This window comes from Gorilla gorilla, chromosome 8, assembly GCF_029281585.2.
Source record: "Gorilla gorilla gorilla isolate KB3781 chromosome 8, NHGRI_mGorGor1-v2.1_pri, whole genome shotgun sequence".
Lineage (NCBI taxonomy): Eukaryota > Metazoa > Chordata > Mammalia > Primates > Hominidae > Gorilla > Gorilla gorilla.
Window position 1 is genome coordinate 90,587,596 of NC_073232.2, and position 19,341 is coordinate 90,606,936.

The window sequence follows — 19,341 nt, forward strand, 5'->3', positions numbered from 1 at the left end:
GCCTTCCACCTTGGTACATCAGAAATCTGACTGTGGCTTTTCTTCCTATGCCTCACTGACCCTGTTCCCTGCAAATTGGACTCTCCTCTATCTCCCCAATTCCATCTAGCCTAGTGAATGAGTTGCTCCTCTGCACGTCACTTTCTGTGACCAAATTCCAACAGCTACTTTTAGACCTTTCTGGCATTATCTCCCCTTTCTTCTGGAGCTTTTCCAAAGGTCTGACATTTGGACATCTACCAATCACCTGCCTTTGTTGACAAAAATGTGGTAGAGCTAGAATGCAAGACCAGATTTCATCACCTCCAAAGACTGCTTGTTTGCACCAGATCCAACCACTGTTTATATGGACATTTTGAAAAGGTTCCCCAGATGAAGGGCCAAGATAGTGGCTCATGCCTATAATCCCAGCACTTTGGGAGGCTGAGGCAAAAGGATCGCTTGAGGCCAGAAGTTCAAGATCACCCTGGACAACAAAGTGAGACCCTGCCTCTAAAAATAAAAATAAATAATAAATGTTTACAAATGTTCCCCAAATGAGAGATTTAGCAGAGCAAGTTCTGCAAAGAAAGCCTCTTGCAAACACTGGCTTCCTAAACAGTCAACTCACTGGGGCAAGAGCCAACTCTCTTCATCTAGTTGATGTCAGCGTAACTGAACGCCTGTTAGTCGAGGTGAGACACTGTCCCCTAGCAGGGCTAGGGCATGGAGGTAAAGATGACCTGTGATAAGGTGGCCTCATTTGGTAGCAAAGGCAAATTGAAGATTTCTTGATCCATAAATCAGTCTATAAAAAATAAGTAAGACTTTGGACTAACAGTCACTAGATTTTGGATACCTGGGGGGTTTTTTGTTTTGTTTTTTGTTTTGTTTTGTTTTTGCCTGTTTGCAGGCATCCAACACTCCTCTCGAATCGGTGTCTTGCAGAAGCAGAAGAAAAGTAATACATCTATTGTATTTTGAAATGAAAGCAGGAATTATTTTGCTGCAGAGCTATAGCTTAACATTTTTAGCAAAATGTGGATCCTTCTTCTCAATCTTCATTTAGGATGCTGTGACTACAACCCTCTGTTTAGTTAGTGGAATTGAGAACAAGACCCAGGTGGATGATTGAGGTTTAAACCCCAAACTTGCCTTGGATCACTCCACTGTTTCAGGTAAGATCAGAGGGTAGTTAACTCTGAGTTATACAAATTGTTGTCTGCAGTAGCATGAGAATACACCTTTCAGGTCTCCTACTGCAGGAAGCATAATTTATTTCCAGCCCTAGCTGCCGGTGTGCCCAGCATTGAGGCCACACTTCCTGTGGGCTGCTCCCAGTCAATGACTGAGTATGGCAGGGATACCAAGGAGGCCCCTTCCTAGGAGGCAGGGGCTCCTCTAATGGGCAACTTAGGTTCACTGACTCCCTTTTGACCTTGCTGAAACTTTCTGAGAACTACAAGGCAGTCTATGGCCTGTCTTTCCTCCTTCCTCCCTCCCTCCCTCCCTTCCTTCCTTTCTTTCTCCCTCCCTCCTTTTCTCTTTTCCTCTTTCCGTCTCCAGTTTCTTCCTTTCTTCCTTCCTTCCCTTCTCCCTCCTCTCCCTTCTCTCTTCCTTCCTCCCTCCCTCACTTCCTTCCTTCCTTCCTTCTTTCCCTCCTTCCCTCTGTCTTCTCAGGGGGTAGACGTGTGTCATGATCTGATGGCTCTCCTATCACCCTCTTGTTTCCTTCTCATTATCCCTCCCCAGTGCCCCGGTATTTTCGCCAATTAATCTCTTATCCAGCTAATCCTTTTTTGGCATTTGCTTGTCAGAGAACCTGGACTAAATCATTATTTAACTAATTTGTTTTGCATGTGTAATTTAGGATCAAACATCACTTCTGAGTTCGGGGGCACATATCATTCTTTAGAAGGGGGAAGACCTAATGCTGAAAAACAAAAACAAAAACAAAAACCCAATATGTGCATTCTATGGATCAACTGACTCTGTTGACCTAAACATGTAGAACAGTATTCCAGTTCTTAATACTTTAAAATCTCTAGAGCAAGGCCTTATAGCTTGGAAGAAAACCACTGGAAAGCCAAAAGGAAAGAAGTGGCACCAGCCAATTCTCCTCATTCTAGGCCCAGGGCAATGAACTTAGGGAGGAGGTCGTGCAAACTGGAAACCATAGCCTTGTTTCATGGCTTAACTGGGGGTGGTTAAGGCTCTGAGAGGCAGGTTGTCACCTTATTATCTATCCACCCATGCACACAATGAAGTCCATGGAGAGCTCACTGTATGACCAGCACTGGTGGGCCCTGAAGATAACAGAGGTTATCCTCAAGAAACTCAAGTCTATGGAGAAGATAGGCTTGGAAACAGACTGATGACACAATACAAGCCCTAAAACTGAGATGTGAACTGACTTGGGAAGTATGGTAAGGACACCTCCAACTGCTTGGCAGATGGAAAGGCATTTAAAGTGGAAATTGAAGGACGGAAGAGATGGTCAGACAGTGAAGAGAAGTGACACTAAGGAGCTCCATTCACAGAGAGCAAAATAGATACATCTACAGTCTTTTTCTTCTTTTTCTTTTTTTTCAGCCAGGGTCTCACTCTGTCACCCAGGCTGGAGTGCAGTGGCGCGATCTCAGCTCACTGCTGTCTCAACGTTCCAGGCTCAAGTGATCCTCCCACCTCAGCCTCCCAAGTAGCTGGGACCACAGGTGGATGCCACCATGCCCAGCTAATTTTTATCTTATTTTTGGTAGAGATGAGGTCTCCCTATGTTGCCCAGGCTGGTCTCTGACTCCTGGCCCAAAGTGATCCTCCTGCCTCAGCCTCCCAAAGTGCTGAGATTACGGGTATGAGTCACTGTGCCTGGATTTTTTTTTTCTCACACAAAGAGAGAGGAATTAAGTTTCTTCTCTTAAGGGAGGCAGTATCAGAGGATTTGTGGATATATCTTTAAAACCATCATATTGTTTTGAAAGACTACCATTCTGAAACAGACATAATTAGCATAAATGTAGAAAAATGCACAAACTACTTGCTTCAAGTACTTGTCACAAACTACTTCAGTGGATAGACTTCATGCCAAGACTTATCTAGAAGGCAAGGACAGGTTTTTTTGTGTTGTTTTGTTTTGTTTTGTTCGTTTGTTTGAGACAGAGTCTCTGTCGCTCAGGCTGGAGTGCAGTGGCATGATCTTAGCTCACTGCAACCTGTGCCTCCTGGGTTCAAGCCATTCTCCTGCCTCAACCTCCCAAATAGCTGGGATTACAGGTGCCCACCACCTCATCTGGCTAATTTTTGTGTTTTTAGTAGATACGGGGTTTCACCATGCTGGCCAGGCTGGTCTCAAACTCCCGAGCTCAAGTGATCCATCCACCTCAGCCTCCCAGAGTGCTAGGATTACAGGTGTGAGCCACCACGCCCGGCTGACAATGGCAGTATTTATCCTTCCATTGTCATTAGTGCTTAGCATTGATCTGCTCACACATGGGGTCTTGAAATCTGAATTGCTTTACTACAGAGAATAAAATATTGATAAAGAGATTGGTATCCATGCAACATATTCTTTAAAAACAAGATTCTATCTTTAATAATTCAAAATAAAAAATAAGTCCCTAAAGGGCTGTATTTGAAATTGTAGCCCCACAACATACAGAGCTGGTGACACAATTTGCAACCTGCATATTTGCTGAATTGCTTGAGCGTGTATAGAGAGCATTAGAACGTGTATATAGAGCATGTATAGAGAGATTACAGAGGCTTCTTATTTATTTATGTATTTATTTTAGAGATAGATTCTTGCTCTGTCACCCAGGCTGGAGTGCAGTGACACAATCCTAGCTCACTGCAGCCTCAAACTCCTGGGCTCAAGCAATCCTCCCACCTGAACCTCCCAAGTAGCTGGGACTGCAGGTTCAGGCCACCACATGCCTAGCTAATTTTTAAAATTGTTTGTAGAGATGGGGTCTCGCTGTGTTGCCCAGGCTGGTCTCGAACTCCTGGCCTCAAGTGATTCTCCTGCCTCAGCCTTCCAATGTGTTGAGATTACAGGCGTGAGCCACTGGGCCCTGCCTCCAGAGGCTTCTGTATGGATTCCGCTGTGATCGCTATGCACTAACACCCTGGGCCTCTCAGTCACAGAATGGAATGGGACGGGTTATAGAGCTGGTCAGAGCGGGTGTGGCAGATAATAAGCATCTACCTGTTGTTTTACAATGCCCTCAAAATTCTATGCAAGATCATAATCAAGTAGAGAATGCTCAAAAGAGCATTTTCCACTTCCTCCCAAAGCAATTTGCTAACATACGCACTGTTAATAATTCTCTTAAGTAGCTTAATTTTTCCTGTGTATAATGATAATTTAATTTTTTTTCCTCTCAGATGTATTCATCTGTTTCTTCCTGCATTTCTTTTTCCTTTCTGATGAGAGAATGAACCCTCAAACCGTTTCTAATTTAAGCTAACACTGCACAGGCTTTTTTGTAATATTGTATTTGCTTTCCTTCCTCTTCTCTTTCCCCAAAGTGTATTACAGAAGAGTTGTAGCTATTTCTCAATTTTAAACAGCTGCTTTCTGGGGAAACAAACCAGCCGGAGAATAAACTTAAAAAAAATAAAAAAGATCAGCACCTTCTCTCTTGCTTTTTATTTGTTTTATTTGTTATTCGTCATGTCTGTGGCTATGGCTCCTCCAGGAGACCACAGAATTTTATCAAAAGAATTGCACATAAATCACAGCCTATTTTTACCAAAACTGGGATTTCTCTTTTTTTTGAGACGTCGTCTTGCTCCGTCACCCAGGCTGGAGTGCAGTGGCGCGATCTCGGCTCACTGCAAGCTCTGACTCCCAGGTTCACGCCATTCTCCTGCCTCAGCCTCCGCAGTAGCTGGGACTACAGGTGCCCGCCACCACACCCGGCTAAATTTTGTATTTTTCTTTTTAGTAGAGACAGGGTTTCACCATGTTAGCCAGGATGGTCTCGATTTCCTGACCTCGTGATCCGCCCCCCTCAGCCTCCCAAAGTGCTGGGATTACAGGCGTGAGCCACCGCGCCCGGCCTCAAAACTGGGATTTCTGTGTATCAGGGGCTTCCTAGTATTACATACTTTTCTCAGGTCATTTTTCTTTCTTTCTTCTCTTTTTCTTTTTTCTTTTTTTTTTGTTTGAGACTGAATCTGGCTCTGTCACCCAGGCTGGAATACAGTGGCGTGATCTCGGCTCACTGCAACCTCCATCTCCCAGGTTCAAGCGATTCTCCTGCCTCAGCCTCCTCAGTAGCTGGGATTACAGGCACCCACCACCATGCCTAGCTAATTTTTGTATTTTTAGTAGAGATGGGGTTTCACTATGTTGGCCAGGCTGGTCTTCAATTCCTGACCTCAAGTGATCCACCTGCCTTGGCCTCCTAAAGTGCTGGGGTTACAGGTGTGAGCCACTGCAGCTGGCCAATTCATTTTTCTTTCAGAATCTCTTCGTTCTCCCTCCCCTTTCCTCTCCCTGCCTCCCTCCCTCTCTCTATTGAGGCTGAAGGAGTTGACATTCTTCTTTCCATTTCTGGTGGTCACTAGCAGTTCTACCATCAACATTACCTTCACTGCTGAGTAACTGCACAATTTCTCCTCCTCCCTTCCAGTCCTACACAAACACAAGCGCCTATGAGTTGGGAGGTTTTTCCTTTTGTCTTTGTGGGAGGGGTGGGGCAGTTGTAGTTTCATTTGAGTTTGCTCATGTGTATTTTCCCACTCTAGTGTAGGAGCAAATAGGAGCTAAACTAAGTACCAACAAAATATTTAACATTTACCAGCAGTGAACTGGCGCTGAAAGGACCAGGGTTGTTCCCTGACATCGCCTCTTGCTTGGCCAGTGAGAGGCCTGTGCTGTGTAACTGACATAGCCCCTTGGACTCCAAGTTCACTTTCCTGTATATCTAAGTCTTCCATTTTTTAAAGATTGTCATTTTCAAAATGAAAGTCAACAATAATTACCAGTTTAATTATTTATTTTATCACACTAGCTCCTTATTAACAGTCAACAATCAGAAGTCTCTCAAGAAATTGTACCATATCGAAGACAGTTTTCTGAAAGTGGATGCAATTGTTGTCAGCATAGTAAGGCAAATATGAATATTAAGGTTGGGTTGCCCCAGGAAGCAGTATCTGAGATGGAAACTAGTGGGCAGGATCTTTATTAAGGAGTGTTCCTGACCACTATGGAGAACAGTTTGGAGGTTCCTCAAAAAATTAAAAATAGAGCTACCATATGACTCAGCAATCCCACTGCTGTTATATACCCCAAAGAAACGAAATTAGTATATTGAAGAGGTATCTGCACTCTCTTGTTTGTTGCAGCACTGCTCACAATAGCCAGGATTTGAAAGCAGCCTTAGTGTCCGTAAACATATGCATGGATAAAGAAAACATGGCACATATACTCAATGGAGTACTATTCAGCTATAAAAAAGTATGAGATCCTGTCATTTGCAACAACATGGATGGTACTGAAGATCATTATGTTAAGTGAAATAAGCCAGGCACAGAAAGACAAACATGACACGTTCTCACTCATTTGTGGGATCTAAAAATCAAAACAATTGAACTCATGGACATAGAGAGTAGAAGGATAGTTACTAGAGGCTGGGAAGGTTAGTGAGGGGGCCGGGGGGAGGTGGAGATGTTTAATGAGTTCAAAAAATAGTTAGCAACAATGAATAAGACCTATAATTTGACAGCACAACAGGGTGACTATAGTCAATAACAACTTAATTGTACATTTTAAAATAACTAAAAGAGGCCGGGCGCGGTGGCTCACGCCTGTAATCCCAGCACTTTGGGAGGCCGAGGCGGGCAGATCAAAAGGTCAGGAGATCGAGACCATCCTGGCTAACACAGTGAAACCTGGTCTCTACTAAAAAAATACAAAAAAAAAAAAAAAAAAAATTAGCCGGGCCTGGTGGCGGGTGCCTGTAGTCCCAGCCACTCAGGAGGCTGAGGCAGGAGAATGGCGTGAACCCGGGAGGCGGAGCTTGCAGTGAGCCGAGATTGCACCACTGCACTCCAGCCTGGGCTACAGAGCGAGACTCTGTCTCCAAAAAAAAATAAATAAATAAACTAAAAGAGTATAACTGTATTATTTGTAACACAAAGGATAAATGCTTGAGGGGACCGATTCCCCATTCTCCATGATATGATTACTATGCATTTCACGCCTGTATCAATACAGCTCACATACCCCATAAATATATGCACCTGTACACCTGCTATGTACCCATAAAATTTTTTTTTAATATATTTTTAAAGGAGTGTTCCTGGGAGCTTACCTTGAGAAGGAAGGAGAGGGGACAGGGAGGATTAGGCAAAGGGAGAAGTTGGGCTCGGATGGAGTTTTGACAAATGCTGTAATCACAGAGAGCTCTGAACCCAGGAAGGCCTTCCAGAGCTGTCGCAGTTGAGTGAGAGGCTGTGTCAATTAGTCACTGGACATGGGCCACCCTGGGAAGGGCGAATGACCTTGGGTAAGGTTTTTCAGCTGAGGCAATTCCAAAAATGACAGCTGTCTCCTGGCAGAACCTCCCACAGCTTTGGGACTGAGGCCTTCATTCCTGAAGGGGAACCTGGGTGGTACATTACAGGGTTCACTACAGCCGGCATGCCCTTTTGCAAGAAGAGCACACCAAATTCTGTGTCTGAAAGTGGAGAATGCACAGGAACCTGTGGCAAGGTCATCTCTGTGGTGCAGGCAAAGCCTCTGCACCCTGAGACTCGTCCATGGTCACCAGGCAAGCTCTGATCATAGCAGTCAGAGAAAGAAGAGTAGGGAAAGAAGTTCATAATCCCCTGCACCACCTCTGAGTCTCTTCCATTATTCTAACTTTCCAATGACAACTCAGCTGACACTCGACCTCTCACGATTGAGCAGGGGAAGAGTTGGCTTTCCAGCTGGAATGAAGACCCAGCCACATGCCTGCATTCACACCTCTTCCAGTCTCTCCCTTTGTTTCTTTCTTTCTTTCTTTCTTTTTTCTTTTTCTTTCTTTCTTTCCTTCTTTCTTTCTTCCTCCCTCTCTCTTTCTTTCTTTCTCTCTCTCTCTCTCTCTCTCTCTCTCTCTCTCTCTCTCTCTCTCTCTTTCTTTCTTTCTTTCTTTCTTTCTTTCTTTCTTTCTTTCTTTCTTTCTTTCTTTCTTTCTTTCTTTCTTTCTTTCTTTCTTTCTTTCTTTCTTTCTTTCTTTCTTTCTGACAGAGTCTTGCTCTGTCACCCAGGCTGGAGTGCAGTGGCACGATCTCAGCTCACTGCAACCTCCACCTCCTGGGTTCAAGCAATTCTCTGCCTCAGCCTCCTCAGTAGCTAGGATTACAGGCGGCCGCAACCACACCCAGCTAATTTTTGTATTTTTGGTAGAGACAAGGTTTCACCATCTTGGCCAGGCTGGCCTTGAACTCCTGACCTCATGATCCACCTGCCTCAGCCTCCCAAAGTGCTGGTATTACAGGCGTGAGCCACCACATCCAGCCCCAGTCTTTTTCTTTTTTAATATATATTTTAAAATATGGGGTCTCACTACATTGCACAGGCTGGTCCAAAACTCCTGGGCCAAAGCAATCCTCTGGCCTCAGCCTCCCAAGTACCCAGGACTACAGGGGCAGCCACCACACCCAGCTCTCCCAGTCTTACACCTTCCCTCAGATGTCACCCAAACAAATCTTTTCCCTTTCTCATACTTAAGTCCTACTTACTTTCCTTTTGTGATAACCCAAAAATATGGGCCAATGTGAGGAAGGGGTGACTTTTCTGGAACTATAATTCCCCCGGTCTTTTTTTTTTTTCTCTCCTCTTGTAGCCAATTGACCCTGATAATGGAATACTCTTATCAACACCCTTTTAATGGAATATGGCTGTCAAGAATCCCCACCTACACCATGTTCTTCTAATGTCATTTTGGAGAAGCAATATCAAAAATAGATACCACCTTCTGACATTCTGGAATGATTTGCATTAAACTCACAAAGGTAAATAGAAGAATAAGGCAGAACTACCTAAAAACCATGATCAATCCTTTATGTCAGGACAAGAGAATGTATTCATATTTCCCTTGGAAGTTTTCTTTCAGAGTTGAGCTTTGTAAACACGCATATTGGAATATGTTACAGGTTCTGCTACGGAAGCACCAGGGATTCTGTCTAGGTCCTGCTGGTCACACAGAAAGCCAGTCACTGACATGATGAATATTGCCAAGGGAGAAAGGCTTTTTAAAAAAATTTTTATTTATTTATTTATTTATTTATTTATTTATTTATTTATTTATTTTTTGAGACGGAGTCTTGCTCTCTTTCCCAGTCTGGAGTGCAGTGGTGGGATCTCAGCTCACTGCAAGCTCCGCCTCCCGGGTTCATGCCATTCTCCTGCCTCAGCCTCCCCAGTAGCTGGGACCACAGTCTCCCGCCACCACGCCCGGCTAATTTTTTGTATTTTTAGTAGAGACGGGGTTTCAACATGTTAGCCAGGATGGTCTCAATCTCCTGACCTCATGATCCGCTTGCCTCAGCCTCCCAAAGTGCTGGAATTACAGGTGTGAGCCACCGCGCTGGGCCGAGAAAGGCTTTAATCGGGTGCTGCAGTCAAGGAGATGGGAGCTCATTCTCAAATCCATCTCCCTGATGACTAAAAGTAGGGGTTTATATAGCAGAGAGGAAATGTAACAATGTGTAAGAAAACAGGAAGTAGGGAGGGGCTAGGAAACAATCACGACAAATGAGGGGTCCACATATCATTGGATGTGGTTGTCTGGTGAGTTTAATTTCTTTTTTCTTTTTTTTTTTGAGAGGCCTGAAGTTGATTTCTTAAGGAAGGAACTCACATAAAACAAATGTAAGTTTCAACATTTAAGACCAGAAGGGTCAATTTTTGTTTATCCAAAAAAAAAGAAAACAAAACAAAAAACCCAAAACTCTCTATGGGATTATTGGGTCAGTTTAGTTCTGTGACTTGTTTGTATTTACAGAAGAATCTTCTAACTTTATATTTTATTTGAAATCTTTGGCTTTGAGCACTGAATAATGACAGATCACTACCAGTCATTTTAGTCTGACTAGAATCAAGTAGGGCTTTCTGTGTATACAGTGGGAAGGTAGTTGGACTGAGTCAGTGAGGAGGAGCCGAATGGGAGTTGAGATTCTTTTCTATTTTCTTAGACAGATAAGAAATTGAGAGGACCTGAAAGACCTTTGATGAGATAAATGATATAGTGTTGAAGTCAGAAGGTTTTCTTCTATTTATTTAAGACAGGGCCTCAGCTGGGTGCGGTGGCTCACACCTGTAATCCTGGCACTTTAGGAGGCCGAGGCAGATAGATCTCGAGGTCAAGAGATTGAGACCATCCTGGCCAACATGGTGAAACCCCATCTCTACTAAAAATACAAAAATTAGCTGGGCATGGTGGCGTACATCTGTAGTCCCAGCTACTCGGGAGGCTGAGGCAGGAGAATCGCTTGAACCCAGGAGGCGGAGGTTGCAGTGAGCCGAGATCACACCACTGCACTCCAGCCTGGTGACAGAGCCAGATTCTGTCTCAAAACAAACAAACAAACAAACAAACAAAAAACTAGACAGGGTCTCCCTGCATCTCCCAGAATGGAGTGCGGTGGCGCAATCAGAGCTCACTGCAGTCTCCACCTCCCAGGCTCAAGTGTTCCTTCCACCTGAGCCTCCTGAGTAGCTGGGTGGACAGGTGTGTGCCACCACATCTGGCTACTTTAGAACAATTTTTTTTTTTTGTAGAGGCAGGGTCCCTATGTTGCTTAGGCTGGTCTTGAACCCCCAGCCTCAAGTGATGCTTCCGTCTCGCCCTCCCAAAGGGCTGGGATTACAGGCTTGAGCCATCATGTCTGGCCAGTTTTCTTCTATTTTAAAAGGAATTTTAAAGTAATGAGAGAGAAAGGAAAGCATAGAGAGCAAGTACTGCAATGATAGGAAGAAATAAAAATATGCACACAAAAAAATCAGTAAGCCGTGTAAACGGATCTCTCAAAAGAAAAAGATGGAAAAGAAGAAGTAATCCTTTGGAGGCATCAGTTCAATCTCCTAATGCTAATTCATAATATTTATGATTTGAATTTCTATTTTGCTTATGAGATAATACTAATTTTTAAATTTTTGGTTGTCTTGGAGTTCCATCAAGTTTTATACTGGTGACATCGAGTGCTAAAAGCTTATCCATTCTAAAAAGACTGCTGGATACAGCCACAAGCCAAAACTGCTAGTCTTAACATCTTTCCTCTATTTCTTACTTGTCCGTAGAAGAGAAGCAATTAATTGAGGAGGCAATAGATGCTTAATAGATTTTATCTGTCTTTGTCACATAGCTAATAAGCATTAAAGCCAGTACGTCTTTAATCCAAGTATGGGTTATCCCAAAGTCCATGCTCTTTCCACCACCTTAGCCTCATATCTAATAAAGATTTCTGAGTCAACATCAAGAACCTGTTATTGAAAAGACCTAAAAAAAATGCCGGAGTCAGATTTTTAAGGGGCGACTGAATTTCAGAGGAATACATCAGTGAAAGTGAACTGAAGACTTTTAGTTGAGGAAAGAATATCTGATTCTTAAAGAAATTACTTAATTTGAAATTCTAAGTATAGTATAGCTGTGATTTTCCAAGGAGAGTGTTCTTAAATTGAATCAGATTCTGAAATATATCGACAACACAGAAAAATGTGTGATTTATATGCTAAATGATTAGACAAACAAGGCAGAGACAAACAGAAAATAGAAACCAGAGGTTATGCTACCATAAATAAAGTAAAGGAGACAAATTGAAATAAAAATAGGATAAAAAAGAGAAAAGGAACAGAATAGAGCAAAGCAGATCTTGCTACCTCTTTTTAAAATCTTTTCCCTACTTTTCATGGCCCAACACTTGTGTTTGCTGCAGAGAAACAAATGCTGGCCTTGAGACTCAAATAACTACAGTTGACCCTTGAAAAACATGGGTTTGAACTGCAAGATCCACTTATACATGGACTTTTTTCCACCTCTGCCACCCCTGAGACAGCAAGACCAACCCCTCCTCTTCCCCATCCTCCCTAGCCTACTCAACATGAAGATGACGAGGATGAAGACTTTTATGATGATCCACTTCCATTTAATGAATAGTAACTATATTTTCTCTTCCTTATGACTTTCTTAATAACATTTATTTTATCTAGCTTACTTTATTGTAAGAATACTGTCTATAATATGCAGAACCAACATACAAAATATATATTAATAATTGCCTGTTTATGTTATTGATAAGACTCCTGGTTAACAGCAGGCTATTAGTAGCTAAGTTTGGAGGAGTCAAAAGTTATATATGGATTTTCAACTGCGTGGGGTTCAGCACCCCTGATATGGTTTAGCTGTGTCCCCACCCAAATCTCATTTTGAATTGTAGTTCCCATAATCCCCAGTGTCATGGGAGGGACCTGGTGGGAGGTAATTGAATCATGGGGGCAGGTGCTGTTCTCGTGGTAGTGAATACGTCTCAGGAGATCTGATGGTTTTATAAGGGCAGTTTCCCTGCACATGCTCTCTTGCCTGTGGCCATGTAAGACAGGCCTTTGCTCTTCCTTTGCCTTCTTCCATGATTGTGAGGCCTCCCTAGCCATGTGGAACTGAATCTGTTAAACCCCTTTTCCTTTATAGATTACCTAGTCTCAGGTATTTCTTCACAGCAGTGTGAAAATGAACTAATATAGCCCCTGACAAAGGTCAGCTCTAATACCAAGGGGTGCAGAGGGAGCTTGGTCCTTCTTTTTTCTGCTCTTGGTCCTTCTTTCTTTCTTCTGTTAAAGACCTGACTGTGAACCTGAGACATCCTGGTTGATACAACCAGAAAGATCAGGAGAGGTTTGTAAAGGGAATAACTTTCTCTTGGTGTGAATCCACGTTATTTGATCCTCATCCAAAAGGCAATTGTGTCTCAACTGTTGGGTAGTGCTGCCCCACAGCAATCAGTAGCAAGTAGTTACTGACTCAGTTAATACCCTCAAATTATGTCTTTGATATTAATCTCAAGGATCATAGAAGATACTAGATAATTCTAGAAGACACTAGAAGATAATTCTTGCATAAGGAAACATAATATCTACTCATGTACTAGCATGAAACAATTAGCCCTTACTCAACAACAACAACAACAACACTAACAACAACAAAGTCACTTTGGAAGGCTGAGGAAGGATGATCACTTGAGTTCAGGAGTTTGAGACCAGCCTGGACAACATAGTGAGACCTCCAAAATTAAAAAATTTGACTGGGTGCAATAGCTCACACCTGTAATCCCAGCACTTTGGGAGGCCAAGGCAGGAGGATTGCTTGAGCCCAGGAGTTTGAGACCAGCCTTGGTGACATAGTGATACCTTGTTGCTAAAAAAACAACACACACACACACACACACACACACACACACACACACACACACACACACATATATAGTTTTTGTTTTTTAAACAGAGCCTCACTGTGTGGCCCAGGCTGGAGTGAAGTGGCATGATCTCGGCTCACTGCAACCTCTGCCTCTCTGGTTCAAGCAATTCTCATGCCTCAGCCTCCCGAGTAGCTGGAACTGCAGGTGCCCACCACCACACCTGGTTAATTTTTGTATTTTTTAGTGGAGATGGGGTTTCGCCATGTTGGTCAAGCTGGTCCCAATCTCCTGACCTCATGTGATCCGCCCATCTCAGCCTCCAAAGTGCTGGAATTACAGGCGTAAGCCACCGCACCCAGCCAAAAATACATACACCTTTTACTTCCAAGATAAGTTGGTCTTTGCTAATACTCTTCACAAGGCAAACTGGAATTGTCCTTGGAATTGGAGATTGGGTTGGGAGAGGAGGAAAGGCACTTCTACTGTCAGAAGGCGGAAGTGCTGGCACCATGTTTAAGATGAGCCCTGTGTTCAATATCAGCATATATGGCAGAACTGAGCCACAACCAGAGGTGTGTGAGATCCTTAGGAATTAAAAATGAGATTCTGACTCAACAATAAATAATGTAGAAACCTGCATTGTTTAAAGTACATATGTATTTTGGATTTAAGAGAAATTTGAGGTTTCCTGTCATGGTTAATGGTAGGGATATGAATTTTTAAAAAGTGACTTCTTGTCAGAAGATGTAGCAGAGCAAGTTCTGGATTTTTTCTCTGGTCAACCACTAAATGATTCACTTTTTATCTTGGTTACTTTTTTCCAAATGTTTTCCCAAGGGTTTTGTAGTACTCTTCTTTCACCTACAGAAAGTTTTGTCTCTCTTTTTTCTTTTCTTTTTCTTCCTTCTCAATCTGTCACCCAGGCTGGAATGCAGTGGCATGATCTCGGCTCATTGCAACCTCTGCCTCCTGGGTTCAAGCAATTCTCCTGCCTCAGCCTCCCAAGTAGCTGAGATTACAGGCACCCACCACCATGCCCAGCTAATTTTTGTATTTTTAGTAGAGACCAGGTTTCACCATGTTGGCTAGGCTGGTCTTGAACTCCTGGGCTCAAGTGATCTATCTGCCTCACTTCCCAAAGTACTGGGATTATAGGTGTGAGCCACCTCACCTGGCTTCTTTTTTGCACAATTTCAAATGTGGCAAAATTAGTTGCAAAGATAGGAGTTAATTTTAGGAGCCGATATTCTAATAAAGCTCAGATTATGAACTGTACACTTACAATTACTTAATGTTAAATTAATCTAAGACACTCAAGTACACGGATGCATGAACAAGAAATAGGGGTTTCAATTGATTAGTTAGAATAAGACTAGGTTATGCTGCAATGACAAATAAAATTTCCATGACATATTTACTGGCTCACATCAACTTTAGTGGCTATACATCCACTGAAGGTTGACAGGGGCTTTGATCCTCAGACCATAAGAGACTGAAGCTGACATTGGCTCACTATCTTGTTACACTACCATCTCAGCACACATCTCAAAGGACACTACAAAGGGCATGGTGTGGAGGACTCACAAACCAAATCCTCCTCACAGCCTGGTGGCCAGACCTAGTCACATGGCTCCAACTTAATGGCAAGAGCTACAAAAAAAGAGGAGTACCAGAGATGGTGATTCTTCTCATCGCTACCACACCATGTTATTTGAAAAATAATCTGTGTTATGTGTAGACTGTATGAGTATTGCTATCATTTTAGAAACATGCTTAATGGACTTTTTATTAAAAAGTCATGATGGAGCTGGGCGTGGTTGCTCATGCTTGCAATCCCAGCACTTGGGAGGCCAAGGTGGGTGGGTCATTTGAGGTCAGGAGTTCGAGACCAACCTGGCCAACATGGTGAAACCCCACCTCTACTAAGAATACAAAAAATTAGCTGGGCATGGTGGCACATGCCTATAATCCCAGCTACTTGGGAGGTTAAGTCACAAGAATCGCTTGAACCTGGGATGCAGAAGTCCCAGTCAGCTGAGATTGCACCATGGCACTCCAGCCTGGGTGACACAGCAAGATTTCGTCTTAAAAAAAAAAAAGTCATCATGGGAAGAGAGTCACAGTTTCAACTTACACAGAGTTGAGCTTTGATATAAGAATTCTTCCCTGGTGCAGTGGCTCTCACATGTAATCCCAGCACGTTGGGAGGCTGAAGTAGGAGGATTGCTTGAGCTGAGGGGTTCGAGGCTGCAGTGAGCTATGAGTGGCACTGTACCCCAGCCTGGGTGACAGAACAAGACCGTGTCTCTAAAAGAAAACAAATAACTCTTGTAATTACAGAAGTTTGTACATTTTCATAAGTAGTGGAATCATTGGAGAGCTGGTCCCTATCCCTTAAGATTTTAGCGCAGTGAGTCTGAGGTGCAGTCCGGGAATTTAAATTTTAACAAGCACTTCTGGGGCTTTTCATGCAAGTGGTCTTCAGTGTTTGATAAACACATGAGCACTGGTTTCTGCTTTCTGACAGTGAAGTGTCAAGGCTTCAGCTTGTGTGTGTGCATGATATTTTATTTTGATGAGTGGGGTGCTAAGAAGCAGATGGCTGTTTCTTCTAGCACATTGATCTTCACAAGTTGAAAGCCTCAGTGGACATGGATCCCAAGGCTTCAAAGGTGTGTGGACAAAAGCAGCTGAAAGTGAGAGAAAGTAGAAAGCACAGTGCAAGAAGCTGCGGAGGATGCAAAAGCCATGAGCAGGTGCGGAGGAAGAATGGAAATGAGGGTGAAAAACATCCCAGTGGACAAACCACGTCGCTGGAGAGAGGGATTAACTTATCTGGGTCAACATATGGTCTGGTGGAAAGAGAACATGCTGAAAGCATTCCACAATATGGCAAAGGATTTTGTGATGGTTTTATTTAGAACCACTTGACTGAGAAGCAAAGATGGGTCTGAGAAGGGGCAAAGTCCTGCTGAACTCCCTGTCATTGGAAATGTGATCATTTGCTAAAGAATTAATCAGAGACGTACATGAGTATTTATGTTCAAAGTTTTTGCAGCATCTTTGTAATGATGAAAAATTGGAAATCACCTAAGTGTATGCCACTTGGAAATTGGTTAAGAACATTAGGCTTCATCCATGTGATGGGATGTTATGTAATCATTAAAAGGGTTGTTGGCTCACGCCTATAGACTCTGTATTTTGGGAGGCTGAGGTGGGAGGATTACTTAAGGTCAGGAGTTCAAGACCAGCCTGGACAACATAGGCAGACCCTGTTTTTCAAAAAAAAAAAAAAAAAAGCCAGGTGTGGTGGTGCATTCCTGTAGTCTCAACTATTTGGGAGGCTGAGGTGGGAGGATCACTTGGGCCCGGGAGGTTGAGGCTTCAGTGAGCTATGATCATGCCACTGCACTCCAGCCTGTGTGACAGAGCAAGAACATGTCTCAAATAAATAAATAAATAAATAAATAAACAAAACAAAAAACAACAAGTGGTATTGGAACATCCAGTAAAGGCAGTAAAATTAACAGTTTTACAAAATTTCCTTCTAACACTGACTGGAATGAAGAAAACAAGATGTACCAAAAGAAACATCCTCCAACACTCAATCTAGGAAATTTTTCCAACCTCATACCACAGACTTCAAGACATCTAAATCCAAATACAAGACACCCAATGCATCCAAATAAAAAACAATTAGGTCTGAATTGAAATAAAATTCTGGGAACCAACCCACAACTCCCTTTTTGGAGTGAGCTGCAGCACGTGGTGAGAGAAGGCTGCATTTCTAAAAAATCCCACTAATACTTCTCACTTCGGAGGAACAGGAAATAGGGGCCTGAGCTGGCAAGAGAAAAGATCTGGAATGTTCTGCTTGGGGGCCCTTTTCCCCTGCTGTACAGCTAAACGTCAATCCAAGGCCACAGTGGTGGGAGAGAGTACAGAAATAGGCTTCTAGCAGCAATTGTCCCTGAGGGCCAGGCAGCTGTGACATAGCAAGCTGGCTGGAGAAAAGTACTTGTGGCCACAACAGACAAGGCGTTCACACGCTGCTGGGCTGGGATCCAGCTTCATATCTGATCCGCCGGAGTGGGGAGACAAACCCAACCCTCCAGACCCACTGCCCAGCTCTGGGACAGGGTCTGTCCCTTAGGGACTGGGGACCCTAGTCAAGGGTTTCATCAAAATCAGAAATAAGATGAATGGAAAAATAGGCCAGGCATGGCGGCTCACGCCTGTAATCCCAGCACTTTGGGAGGCCGAGGTGGGCGGATCACTAGATGTCAGGAGTTTGAGACCAGCCTGGCCAACATGATGAAACCTCATCTCTACCAAAAAATACAAAAATTAGCTGGGTGCGGTGGAACACACCTGTAATTCCAGCTACTCAGGAGGCTGAGGCACGAGAATTGCTTGAACCCGGGAGGCAGATATTGCAGTGAGTTGAAGTTGCACTCTAGCCTGGGCAATAGAGAGAGACTCTGTCAAAAAAAAAAAAAAAAAAAAAAAGGAAAAAGAGTTCCCAGCTTTGACTGCACATAGACCCACTTTCCTCCCCACCCTTCTCAGACAGCTTTGGGACCAACAAATAAAAGTGATTTTGATCCAAGCCCCAGCTCATATTCCATAGAGAAGATGCAAATTGCATGCAGGTAAACAGAGAGATAAGCAAAAGAGACCACATCAGTATTATTTAGGGGGAATAGTGGGCCCATGGAGAACTGCCACTATTTCAAAATGACTAAGCAACAAGAAACACAGTGTGGTGTCTGTGCAAGAATTCTGCCTCTCATCTAAAAAAGAAGGAAGAGGAAGAAAGGAGCTTAAAACGTGCAAGACAAAGAATTCTCTCTGGAATAAAATTTCAGAAAATTGTTTCTACTCCTAAGCAAATTAAGAAGACACATAAAATCAAAATAGTGGAATGGAGAGGATCTCTGAAATACCTGGGACTTAAATATACACAGTAGTTTGAAGAGACGGAAGAGACTCCTCATTGTCTCCCATTAGGAAGGGCCACATACATTTTATGAAGCCGTGACTTTTTTTTTTTCTGCTTTAGAGGTAGGGTCTTGCTCTGTCACCCAGGCTGGAGTGCAGTGGTGCAGTCATAGCTCTCTGCAGCCTCCAACTCCTGGGCAGTCCTGTGCTTTATAGGATATTTAGCTCCACCCTGGCCTCTACCCCTAGACATCAGCGGCATTCTCCTGTTCCCACACACAGTTGGGAGAAATAAAAATGTCTCTAGATATTGCCAAATATTCCCTGGTTGTTGGGGGGTGAGGGGGCAGGTAAAATCACCCCCAGTTGAGAACCACTGTTTTAGAGATTAAGTAGCTTGCCCAGGTCTCATAAGAGAGAAGGGGTTGGATTGTTCGTTTGTTTGTTTTAGTACTTTATTGTTGCTGTATTTTTTTTTTCTTTTTTCTCTTTAGAGATGAAGTCTCACTTTGTCACCTGGAATGGAGTGCAGTGACATGATCTCGGGTCATTGCAGCCTTGACCTCCCAGGCTCAAGCAATCCTTCCACCTCAGCCTCCTGAGTAGCTGGAACTACAAGCACATCCCACCACACCTGGCTATTTTTGTATTTTTTTGTAGAGATAGGGTTTTGTCTTGTTGCATAGGCTGGTCTCGAATTCCTGAGCTCAGGCAATCCTCCCATCTTGTTCTCCCAAAGTGCTGGGATTACAGGCGCAAGCCATCACGCCAGGACGGTATTTTGTATTTCTTTGATAACAAGGCCATTATTTTATTGTAGGCTCATTAATCATTTGAGTTCCTTTACTTCAGATAATTTTCTTTTTTTATTTTTATTTTTTTGAGACAGAGTCTCCCTCTGTCCCCAAGGCTGGAGTGCAGTGGCATGATATCGGCTCACTGCAAGCTCTGCCTCCCGGGTTCACGCCATTCTCCTGCCTCAGCCTCCCGAACAGCTGGAACTACAGGCGCCCACCA

The 19,341-nt window shown here is 43.4% G+C and overlaps 1 long non-coding RNA gene across 1 annotated transcript in view; it reads left to right on the top strand.

The window, feature by feature from the left end:
* Nucleotides 1–730: 730 nt before the first annotated feature.
* The window catches only part of LOC109028530 (uncharacterized), a 63,490-nt gene continuing 44,879 nt past the window's right edge, over nucleotides 731–19,341 (top strand). Inside the window, exon 1 of the long non-coding RNA XR_002007541.3 lies at nucleotides 731–1,157. This is a non-coding gene — a long non-coding RNA (uncharacterized lncRNA). The remainder of the gene's footprint in view (nucleotides 1,158–19,341) is intronic.